The sequence below is a fragment of the Protopterus annectens genome, chromosome 8.part0, assembly GCF_019279795.1.
Source record: "Protopterus annectens isolate FY-2018-M chromosome 8.part0, PAN1.0, whole genome shotgun sequence".
NCBI lineage: Eukaryota > Metazoa > Chordata > Ceratodontiformes > Protopteridae > Protopterus > Protopterus annectens.
Window position 1 is genome coordinate 489,392,701 of NC_056741.1, and position 14,831 is coordinate 489,407,531.

A 14,831-nucleotide genomic window follows, 5' to 3' on the forward strand; every position below is an offset into this window, starting at 1 on the left:
CTCATTGACCATGCCAGTATGGCTGCCTGAGACATACCTCCCTGGACTACATGATAGGGAACATAGAATGGATCTCTCAGCATGTGGCACAGGCCAGTATGAGCCTGATGTTGGTTGCCAACATACCCTCACCAGGTATGCTACCACTATATGTGGGAAGGGTGTTGTATGTCTACATTATGCTCAGTCTCCACTGTCATTCATAGGGTATCCGCTGGCTATCAATGTGTGCTTACATGCTAGGGAAGCCACAATGATGTGCAAGGGTCATCTTGCACGTGACACCCATGGCCCGATGTATAATGGCAAAGCTCCTTGGTACACACATACTGCTTTATGCTGCAGGACATGGTTTACATAGCCACCTCCATGGGTATCACACAGGTTAGGACACTAACAGTGCTGCTACACAACAACAGCAGTGTACACGGAAGATGCATGCACCAGACACTGTCCTCAGCACGGTGAACTGCAATGTCTGTGCAGTACCAGATTCATGATTCATGGCTCACAGGTGTTACCCATCACTGACAGGATATGCCCCATACCATGCCTGTCATCCCCTACACATGTAACACACATGGATAGGGGGGTGGTATCCCAAGGTACCACAGATACACACACCTCCAGGTTGTTGGCACAGCACAAAGCATCAGGGCCTAATCATGTGCAGCTAACAGTGTGTCGGACTGCCATCTGGTTCATAGCCTGGCACACACAACCCTCCCATACACAGGAAGATCACCTATCCTCCATAACAACACTGGCAATATGACAGTCTCAAGAACTGTGTTTATATGGCTGGACTGCATCCAGCCAAACATTGTGCGTGAGCATTACTCTAGCTACAAAACACTAGTTGAAGGGTTCAAAGCATGTGGTCACTGAATTGCAGTGGAATGACATGTTACCACTACCACAACAGGTGGGAACATGCAGCACCTGTACATTGACTACATGTGCACTATATGGCCCAGACCAGATGTGTATCCCCTGCTGTAGGTATTTCACCATATACACCCACAGTGTATAGAGACATACCACGTGCGGACCCTGCACAGTAAGACACAGTCATATTGGTATACATTGCAAATACCATTTATCCACTCGAGGCATGTGTCAGACATGGTAACTATTGCAGGTCACAGGTATTTATGTGTATGTGTCACACACATACATCATGTGTGCAATGCCATTGCTGGTTTAGGCAATGGCATGCATTATTATGTACAAAGACCCACACAAGGTCATACTGTGTGACACAACCACACGTGGCAGTTGTGGGTTACCAAAACATACCTATCTGTACTCTGACAATGGTAATAGACACAGTAGCAGAGCGCACTATTGGCATTACTAGCCAACTAGCCCTGTTTGGCTGTGCTGATAGTGTGGTGACATCCCCTGTGTTTACTGGGGGAGTATGCAGCATCTGGTGTATTGTAGTATTTGCCAAAAGGATCTGTTCTCTCACACTTGCATTTACACACACCCTACTACCCCCACACACATGCACACTTGCAGGATTCATTCCCCTACCTAACTAAGTCATGACACGTGAGAGAGACGCATTAGCAAAGTGCACTATTCGGTTTACTAGATAGTTCCTCTTCTCTGGCTGTACTTATAGGGTGCTGACAACATCAGTATTTTGAAAGGGTAATGTGCATCAGGTAGTGTGATCTCCTGATTGCCAAAACTAACATGTTTTTCATACGGAAATGCACACACACAAACTCCCCACATCTAAACACACACATGCCATTTACAGGTTTCAAACTCCTATCTAACTACATTACGATACTCGGCAGAGACGCATTAGCAGAGTGCGCTATTCACATTACTGGGAGGCTTCCCTTCTCCTGCTGTACTTATAGGGTGCTGACATCATCTGTGTTTAGAAAGGGGAGTGTGCATCCTGTAGTGTGTTCTCCTAGTGGCCAAAAGGGACATTTTCCTCACACATAATTGCACACACACTAACCCCCCTCAACCAAACACACACACTTGCCATTTGCAGGATTCAAACCACTACCTAACTATGTTATGACACTCGAGATGGACGCATTAGCAGAGCGCGCTATTCGCATTACTGGGAGGCTTCCCTTCTCCTGCTGTACTTATAGGGTGCTGACATAATCTGTGTTTAGAAAGGGGAATGTGCATCCTGTAGTGTATTCTCCTAGTTGGCAAAAGGGATACTTCTTTCAAACAGTCTTGAACACACACTAACCCCCTCCACACACACTGAGCATGTACAGGATTCAAACCCCTACCTAACTATGTTATGACACTCAAGACGGACGCATTAGCGGAGCACGCTATTCGCATTACTGGGTGGTTTCTCTTCACCTGCTGTACTTATAGGGTGCTGACATCATCAGTGTTTAGAAAGGGGAATGTGCATCCTGTAGTGTGTTTTCCCAGTTGCCAAAAGGGACATTTCCCTCTAACAGCCTTTCACACACACAAACCCCACTCACCCACACACAAACACACACACACACTGAGCATTTGCAGGATTCGAACCCCTACCTAACTATATTATGACACTTGAGGGAGACGCATTAGCAGAGCGCACTATCCAAATTACTGGGCATCTGTTCTGCACCTGTAGTATTTATAGGGTGCTGACATCTTTATTTCTACAGAGGTAGGTAGATGTAGTAATACCTGTCAGGTGGGGGATAGCATATATATGCATTTGCAGCCACCTACGTCAGGGTCAGATATGCACATCGCACTGGCAGGTTATGTTCTATACCATGCTTAGGGACCACAGGACCTGTAAAGAAAAAACTAAGCCAGCAACAAGTGAGCCATGAAAAAATGTAGTTTATTAAAACTACTTAAGACTTCATAAAAAGCTTAATTTAACAGACCGGTTTCGGCCTGGATTTAACCTGGCCTTCTTCAGTGTATAACAGAAAAACAGGACCTGTAACACACAACACAACCAGTACAGAACACCACACCCACATCCAGGACACACACTTAGCTTCCCTGGGAACAGTGCCAGGATATGCAGGTATTCACATACACCATTCCAGTTGTTAACATCAGGTACAGGCATATTGTGTGTGAGAACTACTCAGGCCTCTACCACTTTACCCTACAGCCACTACAATTTGTGGGTCCATGTGCTATGGCAGAACCACACACCACAGCCACATGGGTGAATACATATTGCACCTGTCCATCTGTAACGTGGGTACTCACTGTTCCACACCAGAGGTAGACCACCATTGTTGATATCTGACCATACCCACCTTTCCCTGGACATCCATATCTCATCTCCACCCCCAGGCAAGGTTGTCACTGCACACAAACTGTGTTTAGCACAAGCAGACTCTACACTTGTGTAGACTGGGGTGGATGACTTCAGAGGACCCATGCTGGAGGACTATACAGGCCACTCAGCATAATCCTTGACAATTGCATTCTATGAGCATGTGTACAGTTTGCATTGGTCATGCTATCCCACATATACCCATGACTGCTCCACAACAAGACACCTGTCAGCTGTACACCAGCCATATATGTGCCGTACAACAGACAGAGTGACCTAATACATTGCAGAGCTGTAGCCCACAGAGGGAGGACATCTGTGGACAGTTCTGGCATGGCACTTCATTCACACATACTCATTACAACACAGTGTTGACAGTGGAATCGTCCAGAGAATGCAGATAGGGCTCCCCTCAGTCTGTTATTGATGGACACCTACTGTCAGAGATCCTCAACAACCCTCTCACAGCACACACCGACAACATGGCTGTGGCTTAGCACATTCAATCCCTGAGACCTCCACGGTGCCCCTGCTTGACAGAGGCACAGCTCACTAACCTCACATGTTGCCTTCTGTGACCTACTTTACAGTGGCACAGTAGCCTACTATCCTGGGGATGCAGATGCCAAGCACACTCTGGCTGAGCTGTCATTCCCTGGGGCAAGAAGCCTAGTATTGACCTCTACACCCATATGTTCAATTGTCGGATGCACAATATTTGTTGTGCTGTTCTACTGTTTGCAGGTCTTTATTGCCATAGCATTCCCTGTTCCTATGACCAACTTGTGTATCTGTGGAAGATGTTTGCATATGGCGATCCACTATATCACTTATGTCTCTGTGGTCATTTACTGTGTGCACTGGGCTGATTGCTGTGTTGTGGTTGGTTCCTGGACTGACATGTACAAATACCAGATATGTGTGGCCAACTGCTAAACGGAGATATGGCCTAAGTGTGTGAGCATGCCCAGTTCAGCCTTTCCATGGCATGTTGTCTGACATATGCCTCATTTATCAAAGTGTGCGAGCATGCCCAGTGTGAGCTTTCCATATGTTGCACTCTGAAGTCCACCACATATTTGTGTGTGTGTGAACTTCGACAATATCGCACATTTATGATTGTGTGTTGGGTGTCATGTTGTGTACTAACTGGCCAACTGCTTCGTGTCTGCCACAACAGGGATTATACTGTGCCTGCAGGGATTGCATGGGATACTTTGCAGACAGTTCTCAACATACTTTCATAATGACCTAACACTGTAGTACCGTATAGTGTACTGGTTCGGTACTTTCACTGTGGTGGACAGTATCCTGGCCTTTAGTCCTATGACTGCTTAACATCTTCATAGTGAGCACAACAGACTGTGTAGGGGCCAGTTGTGCACATATGACCATGTTGCAATATGTTCAGATATGGACTACCTACACCAGGCTTGTCCAACATTGCTAGTGTATTCCACAACATGGGTGGACATTGTTCCCTAGGCCATTTCTGATGCTAGTCACAGGGTGTGTTTGTCCTTCAACACACATTGTAACTGGAGTTTGCCATGACATATGTCATGGTTAGTATACTGTGCCTCCGTCTACCTCTGACATAACAGTGATACCCAGGGTAGCCTACCATCTCCCATACACTCATCAGGATGCCTCTTGAGGGGTGTCAATATGTGGCTCTCTGGCTGACCTGTACCAGGAGTTTACTGAAGTGTGGGGGTGCCTTCTGTGTTATGGATCATTCTGTACAGCTAGTCCTATGTATGTCAGTGCTGGGGTTCAGGTCTCTCATGTGCATAGCTCACTGCCATTCAGATTGTACAAGGTACAACATGTTCATTCATTCCAGGTTGGACATGGCTTCATACATCAGGCACAGCTTTTCTGTAGCTGGGAAGGATGGCGGTGTGTGGGGCTGAAGTTTGTTTACTCAGGCAACACATGGCATCTGTTCATGCTCTTTGCTACCCCTGGTGGGGTACTGTTGTGGACTTTACAGTTGATGGAGGTGTCTGGTGCGGTATATCCCACAGGGGCTATTATAGTCAGTTGTGACGCTGATGGAGGATGGCTGCAGAGCCACAGTGAGTTCCCCTTATCTACATCTGCCAACCTTCATGTTTGGGTGGGTATATGGTACATGTTTCTGCGAACACTACAGCCACATGTTTATCCAGTGCAGGATATTTATCACCTTTTGTACCCAGGTCTCACATTACATGTTAGGTACCTCATGGGTTAACACCTGTGTGGTAATTTGTTGGCACTTACTGTATATCCACGGTGGTTGCCTATACACAGTTCTGCAATTAGCTTGCTGACATGGCTATGGCTACAGTTGTCTGTTTATAGGTGGCCCTTTTGTGGGTTGCTTGTGTCAGCTGGGGGTCGGATATGGTGGGCTGTTTGTACTCCTCTGCATACATGCTCAGTCACAGTCCTTCCATGTTGGCCTATACCTATGGGACATATATACAGAATGGGGGTGGGGGTGGGGGCCAAGACCATGCCTTGTGGGATGCCACTCATATCCGCTTTGTAGTCTGACATGGATGCAGCATGTCTGACCATGTCAGTTCTGTCCTTGGTCTGGTTTGCAACCCCTCTACTGACATAGGGGTGTATATGTAAGCTGGTGAACATATCCATACTGAACTCATACGGTATTGTCTAGAAGCATGTGCACGGTCCAGCTACGCTGTGTGGACCACATTGCCCTCATCAATGACCTTAATGACTGATTCAAATGGGTCAGACATGTTTAGGGGCCGGTTCTGCAGTTACAACAGCCACAGTGTGTAGGGTCCAGTATCAGTAGGTCCACAATAGCCTTCTGTCTGCGGTACATACTGATCCTTTCCATAGCTGTGCAGAACAAGCTTGTCAGGATCCTGGGGTGGTAGTTTGGAGTATCCATTCAGGCAACACCTTTGTTGTGATGGACCACTGTTGTTGTACACTGCTATTTGGGTACATATCCTGTGGTAAGGCTGACATTGGGCAGTAGTGTGATTTGGTATTCCATTATTCTTGGAGTCCATGTTGGCCTCAGCACAGGACACCATCACATACCTTTGCTGCTGTGTGTTCTGCTTTGCAGATGATGGCTGTTACCTCAGCATCTGCAATGTCAGGGGACCATCAGTCTGCTGGGATAGGTATTTTGCACTCGGGGGGGGGGGGTGTTTGCACTACACCTGACAGGTTGTATGTTAGCAATATGTGTGTGTGTTTGGTATGTTGTTTGTACTATCTGTGTGATTCGGAGCATATCTGTGGATGCCCAACATGGTTCCTACCATCAGTTGGGTAAGCCTTGTGATTATCCTTAGTGTCCTGTACGTTTTGTATCTTCATAGGTTCATGGGTTCATACTAGGCTAGACACCCTAGGCCATTAGTAAGCCTAGCCAGAGTGTGTGTGTCTTTTGCCACCACTTGCTATGTTCAGTTATGGCCATTTATGAGTTTCTTCACTGTGCCTCTGTCTGGTCGTGACACAGTGGGGACCCCCAGTATACATGTACGGTCATCCATCCACTTGGCAATATTCCTGTTGAGGGGTGTCAGTGAGGGGCTCTGCCTACCATGGATTGGGATCCTGTTTCTGGGTGTAGGGAGCCTATGGGTTATGTATCTGTCCCTCCAGCACATCTTATTTCATTATGTGTTGAGGCTGACATCTGTGACTCTCACAGCTCCAATGGCTTTGATTTCCTGTGGTGTAGCATGTCCATTACTCCTGTGTTGGACATGGCCTTGTACAACAGACATACAATGCCTCTGTGTAGGCAGTGTGTGACTGCAGTCAGCTGGGGTGTCTACAGCCAGGCAGCATATGACATATATTTCACACCCTTTATCCTGTTGGTGGGGTAACTATGAGGTCTTCCGAACCGCTGCAGGTGTCACGTACGGTACATCCCATATGAGTCATTGTACTAGATTAAGGGTCTGATAAGGGAACAGTACAGTGGCACAGTGACCTCTGTTGATGTTGATGTGAATCCTTTTATGATACGGTGTCCAGTATCAACAGTCTTCATAGCCACATTGGCATTGTGGGTGTCACATGACAGATTAATGTCGACCTGTGTCCCTAGGTCCCTGATTACTCCTTGCATACATAATGGTTTGACACCTATGTGGTAATTTGTGTGTACCTTGTCTGGTATTTGGTGGGACATTCATACTGTCCAGTGTCTTCGGATGTCTGGGTGGAGTTCTTGTGTGTGAGAGTGTGGTCTGTCGCATGCTACAGACTGTACAGCAGTTTTGACTACAGTTATGTGCACATGGGTGGTGCCCGCTGCTTTGTGCATTGTCAGTTACCTGGCAATATGGGTGTCTGTGCTGCATATGGATACTTCCCCTCCTTTGATGTTTTGGTGCAGGTGTTGAGGCCATAACACATGATATGTGGTATAACCTAGTAGTGCTGGTGTGCTATCACTAGGCTTGCAGCAGGCTTCTGTCACTGCACAGACATCAATGTTCTCCATAATGGGAAGTGCCTCAGGGGCATGCATATTGCAGTTTACACATCTGGCATTGGTCAGCATTACCCTTATGTTTCCTACCACTTATGTTTTCTAGGGTGGTGGGTAGTCTTTTTGGCCTTGCCTACATACGGCTCTATGGAGGTGGCAAAGGCCTTATCCAGTATCCAGACGCACACGGGTAACAGCTGACAGCCATCCCTGGAACAGCAGCATGGCTTGTCATGCTTGACATCTCAAGCAGACACACATTAGACCCTCTTGGACTGACAGCTGTAACTGTGCCAGCTGTTAAACATGAGCATTCTGTGTTTGTACTGTGGCATCATTCTTGGTGAGGGTTGGATGCTGCACACAGCCAGTGTCATCCCGCCCTGGGGTACATACTCAGAGGGACCATCCATGTCTCTTTTGATGTTGAACAGGGAGGTACATCTCAGGTAATTCACACCAGCATGGGCATTGAGTGCATCATATTTCTGCTTGCTTTGGGGTGACCTGCGTACTTGTGTTATGTGGCATTTTGTGGCAGCCTACAAGCAGCTTACTCTACCCTTTCCCTTTTTCAGTCTGGTGAGTGGGACAGCAGTGTGTCTGCCTATACAGACACCTATTATGACTGTATCAGGCATGTTGTTTCTCCTTCTGGCCTGTGACTGTTTGGCACACCAGCTTTGCGTACTATTGGTTGCATGTGCTATGTTTGAAGGTTGTGGTTGCTTGTGATCTACTTTGGAGGCTTCTGTTGGTGTGGTGTGTTTGTAATTAAGGCCTCCGGGAATATTTGTCTGTGTTTATGTGTTTGGTTTACAGTTGTGGTAGGTCTATGTGGGACTGGGTTTGTGGTGTATGTGGTTACCTTCTCCTCCTGACTAGTTTTGACAGTACTGAGTTGTTGGAGCTCAACCTCTGGTTTGGATACATGGATGCATCTATCACATATATTTGTATTTATTGGGGGGTGTTGTGGTTGTCTGTGTACTTGGTACTGGTGTCACATTGCCTCTGGATTCACAGATTCTACTTGTTGTGGCTGGACTTAGTGGATTGTATGTGTGGACATATGTTGTTGCCATACTACTGGTTAGTGATTACTTCCCTTTTTATGTTTGCTCTATCATGTGGTAGCTTCCTCATTCTCTTGCATGGCTTGGTAATGGCTGGAGGCCAGCATGCCAGATGCCTGCGTGTATGGCATTGTGTGTTGTTGTTATTTGTGATTGCATACTCCAAGCATTCCTGGCTGTGTTCATGGAATGCCTGTATAACATGTTCTGTGGTGTGTCCCATATTCTGCAATTGCACAGGGCCTTTTGTGGATTCAACATCGGTTTTGAGGGCTGCAACCTCTACTTTACACATGTTTTTCACTGTGGTATTCTGGCCAGGGACTGGGGTCAGGATGTGTATATCCAGTGTGATTACTCTATGGTCTGGTCTTACCAGTGAGGGGTACACTTCTCATCTTGCCATCCAGTACACATGTTGCTGATTATTACATCCAGTATGCTTACCCCTCTTGTGGGAGTGGTACATTGTTCCTGGGCATTTTGGTTTATGGAATCTGGGTAATTTTCTCCTACTGTGTTGGTGCTAGTACAATGCTACCGGTGTATGTCTGGGTATTTTCAGTCAAGCAATATAATGTGGTTTGGGGGGCTTGATATATTCATGTATTCCGACATAGGCCAGGTGCTGTTCCTGGTATTAGGACAGTAGTCTGCAGCAGGCTATATACTGCGAGGCAGTTTTAGCCATTGGTATTTGACCATGGCTATTCCATGCTGCTTCTTGTTGTGGTACTAACATGGGGGTGTGGTTATCCTTGCCATTTCTTGCTAGTCACCCTCCTTTTGTAGCTTGTTCCATGTTTTGCGGCTGTACAGCACAGTATGAGGTGTGACCTGGTAGTGTTAGGGTGCTGATGTGAGCCTTGCCCAGTTCTCTATTACAGGACTGGTATCTACATTCTCCATACTGTGTGCGTTTACACTGCACACATCTTGCTGTTTATACATCTGTCATTGGGTAGCATTACATCTAGGTTCCTATCCCTTGTAGAACCTATGAAGGTGGGTTTGTGTTTTGAGACATACCTATTCAGGGCATGCTGTGGGTACTGACAGCCTTTGCCGGTATCCATGGGGCATGGCATGATAGGTGCATGCCACCCCTAGCAGGTGGTGCATCATGTCAAGCTCCGCATGTCTTCCCAGCCTGAAACACATTGGCTCCCCTTTGACTGACTGCATTACTTCAGCCAGTTATTGCACTTGATCATCCCATCGTCATTTTGTGGCTTCATGCTTGGTGAGGGTGGACGTTAGACAGGATGCTCAGGTGTGCATATAGTACATGGTGTTACATTACTTAACACATAGCATTCATGCCTCAGGTGGTGCTGCAGGGATGCCTCTGTCGGATGCGCATATTACACTTCCCTGTACATGTTTGTGAGCAGGTCATGTCATTTTAGGCATCCATGTTATTATTTGAGTGAGTCAGAGGGGGTATCATTCCCAGGGTTCCTACTGAGCCAGTGTATGTGCTATGCGTTGCCTCTTTGCCAAGGCCAGGGCATACTGGGCACACCTCCTTCTGCCTACTGGGGCAGGCTCAGGTTGTTCCTCCTCCGAGTCACACTCTGCCTGTGATGGCCTTGGCAATGGTGGGGGGCTGTTTGGCCCGGCCCTATGCTGGTCCTGCTGCAGCTGTTTTCGCAAGATCATATTATGTAGCATAGCACATACCATGACAATTTGGGTACATGTAGTTGGTGTGTACTGCAAGGCTCCACCAGATGTGTCCAGACACGGAACCGTGACTTGAGCAGCCCAAACACATGCTCTATTACATTACGTGTTTGTGCGTGTGCCTCATTATGGCGTTCCTGTTCAGGTGTGTGTGCGTTTCTGATGGGTGTCATCAGCCACGGCTCCAGTGCATAACCTGCATCCCCCACTAGGTGTCTGTGTGGGATGTCCCCATTGGCAAATGTCTGGTACAGCTGCGTCAAATGCCAGATGTGGGAATCGTGGTAACTCCCAGGGCAGCCAGCACACACATTCATTATTATGCCCCTGGCATCACACACGACCTGGCAGTTGATGGAGGGGAAGCCCTTGCGGTTAATGTAGGCCCTACCCCGCTCATCGGCTGGTGCTTTGATGCATATGTGCATGCAGTCTATTGCACCCAGTACCTCAGGGTATTCCGCTATTTGATGGAAGAGATGCATATTGCTGGCCAATACCTCACGGGCATTGGGGAAATATACATGATCACCGACATGTGCTGACATGGCATCCAGGAACTGGTGCAGTACCCTGGAGGCTGATGCCTGTGATATCCCCATCATATTGCCAGTTGGTCTCTGGAAGGTACCTGTTGCTAGTATTCTTAGGCCAACACATACCTTGGTTTCCACTGGGATGGGTTCCCCTTTGTTGGTTCTGTGTGTGAGGCGTGGCCTGCACAACTCAACAATTTGCTGCAGGAGCTCTCTGTCCACTCTATAGCGCTCTACTATCTCCAGCTCATGTTACCCGTGGTAGGTGACCCTGGGCCTGTACACTCTTCTCCGTCTCCTCACTGTGGGTTGTCTGGCAACATCTGCATTGTCACCACCCTCAGCAAGTCGCCTATGTCTCATTATGACAGCTATGGCAGCCCCTAACATTTCTGCTCTGAGTGAAGCTTTTTCAGTTTTCACTTCTATTAGCTTACTCCTGTCTTGCAGTGTCTCTTAAGGGAAACATCCTGCACTACTGTTTGCAGAGTTTTAAGTGCTGGGCTGGGCTACTATTCTGCCTGTGTTATTGCCTGCTTCTAATTGTTTTCACCTGCTAGCTTCAGCAGTTATCCCTGCTAGCTTCCTATTAATTCTGTTTATTCCTTTTTCCTCTCTGTTTCCTCTGGGGGGAGCAACGTGCATACCATCAGAAACACGCTCACAGTGGCTTACATGCGCGCACACGTGCTTACACTGTTCAGAATCTACTTATTCGGGTTAAAACGTGCGTACACCCGCGCAAACACTGTTACACGTCTGCCAACAGCCTCCAACATACTCAGCCTGCCCTACACGCGCGCACACCCGCGCAAACAGTGTTAAACATCTCCCAACACGCTCCCACATGCTCAGACTGCCTTACACGTGCGCACACTGTCCTACTCACGCTTCATGATGTGCACATGTGCGCATGCATGCCCAGCAAGAAACTTTGGTGTAAGTAACAGTGTACACCTTCCATTTCTTGACTTTCCATGACTTATCTAGTGGCACACCTCTTTCCATGATCTGTGCCTGTCATCTGTCATGTTACACTGGCCTCCAATGAACTGCATTTCTTTCTACCATTCCCCCCTGTGATGTCACCTATCTCCTACTCTATTCCTCCCCCTTATGTATCTCTTACACTACTCAGACTGTGCTCATTTGCTATGTGACTGTGAGATTCAGTATCCGTACCCTCATTTACATGGGATTGCCTACTAATGCTTAGTTGCATGTCTTAGACTCAGCTTCCCCCCTTAGCAACCACTACACGGTGGCCATGTTTTTTTGGTCTGCTGGTCCCTGCATTGTCATTCCATGTATTGCATGAAACCCACATTTGTGGGTTTATAACCTTCTTTTTTATGTTTTTATACAGCGCAGCCCATTTGCGCGGGGTTGCGCTGGGTTTAAACATCGGCGATCGCCGAAAAAAAAATTATAATTTTGGCCATTGGCATGCTCTCTGAGTCATATGCAACCTTTTTTGGAGCTGACATGACTCCGTTGTGGAATTTGCAAAAATGTACTCAGTTGTCAACTGAGTACATTTCTGCAGCTAAAACGTCTCCTACACGGACTGGTTTCTGCTTCGTGGATCGCTAATATACCTCATTTGCATACCTTCCGGATGCAAGTGAGGTATTTAGCATGTCCACGCCCAGTCCGTGTAAGAGACGTTTTAGCTGGTCTCTTACACGGAGCTTAGGGCTGTTCTTGGATCGCGAGGCTTGCATGTAGTGTTGCACATCTCTTACACTCCGTGCAAGCCTTCATGAATCCGCACCTCTCTACATGAACTGTGGATCTCTTGTTAAAGGAACCTCAAAGGAGTGCGTGTGTTTGACTGTGAGTGCATGTGAGTAAGTATGAGTATATATGTGTGCGCATGTGTGTATGTCTACATCAGCGTCTGTGTAAGACAGGGGACTGTGTTTTGAAAAACTGGAGGAAAGAGAGAAAATGCTACAGTCTTTATGTATATATAGAAAGTTGCCAGTTTGTGAAGCACTGTAAGTTATCTTACTGAGTTGTGTGGGGTCTCTGGATAACGTTACTTTAATAAGTTACCAGTACAAAATCATGAGTTATACTGTTTAAATGAAATAGCAGTAAGAAATCAAATGGCAGCTTCAAAATTCCCTTTTTTGAGGAATACTTATCATTTTCCCGACTTTTATATATTCAGTGACAAATCCTCTTTTTGGTAAAAGTTTTAGTGAATGGGATTTCGTATTTTGGCAATATCATTCCCTAAATGTGCAATAGATGGGATAACAATAGCAAACACTTTAAAATCGCAGGCATTTGTTGTATCATAAAAGAGAAAAAAACATGACCTTGTCATAACACTACTTCTGTGCAGTCAGGATTTTAATAACATTCACCACGCTCATATTTCATAAGCAGGAAAAAAAGAAACACTAGTAGGGGGCACATACAACTATTGGTGTTGCACAACCATGGGCAAATTAAATTCATGTCAAAACTGATGTCACTTCTTTCAAAACAAAGTAGAGCATGGAAGGGAGGTGATTCAGAGTGCAGTATAAAAGTAAAGATCATTTCAGAGCCATTAAAAAAGAATAGTCTCGCTGTTTTGTGATTCAAACAACATTGCCAAATGCTTGTCTTTGTGGCTTGGCTTACCTGTATTTGCCCCCCCCCCCCCCCACACACACACACACACACACACAAACACACTGTCTTGTCTGTGGAGCCTGTAGCATCTGGAGCACAACACATACCAATGTTGAGCTCCATGAAGCAGCACTACAGTTCTGGCTGACCAGCAGAAGTCTGGCATAGTGCTGCTTGTTTTAGATACCTGGTGATTTACACCTCTCCATACAATATATATTTCTCTTGGTAAATGAAACACAAAGTGTGTGTGAGGGGATGTGCCTATTATATGTTTGGGGGACTCATCCTCATCTGGTCTTGAAGCCATATGAGTCTAAGACCTCTGAAGTGCCTCTGATTCCTGAAATACTTAGAGCCATCATGATAATTGTGGTTGCTGGGGCACTATTAGACATTGAACTATAAGGCACATTTTTTCAGTCAGAAAAGGTTCTGTCTTTTTCCTAATGTGTTAGTGAAATCTGCAAGCAAAGTTCTATCGCAACATGAGAATTCCTCAGACTCTTTTGTCTATATGTATCTTGTATCCTGATAGTTCCCCTGGCAAGATTGCATATTTTAAAATTACAGTGGGACTTCAGAAACAGGTAATATCAAGATGCTCAGTCCCTACAGTTCCCCATTTCACTATTACATTGTATCAAAAAGAACTCATGTAATAAAACCATGTTTGCCTTGACCTAGAGGTACCATTAAAGCTACCCTTAGGGTCCCAGATAGTCATCACAGACTCCTCAGACATTGGTACACACATGGTGGAGATACTGGTACAGGGTACTTGGCCAGTGTCTTCTGAAAGAGGCACATCAAAATAAAGTACATGATGGAAATAATTCCAGCCATTAAGGTATTTAAGTATAGTGACAAAAGAGAACTCTCCACTTCCAAACAGATATCATCACAATGATGAGGCCCATAAACAGGTAAGGGGGGTACCTATTCTTATCTGTTGTATATATATATATATATATATATATATATATATATATATATATATATATAGGTATATATATATATATATATATATAAATATATATATATATATATATATATATACACACACACACACAATCATTCTTATGTAAAAGAACAGTACTTAACTGACTGTGGCATATTCCTATACTTTT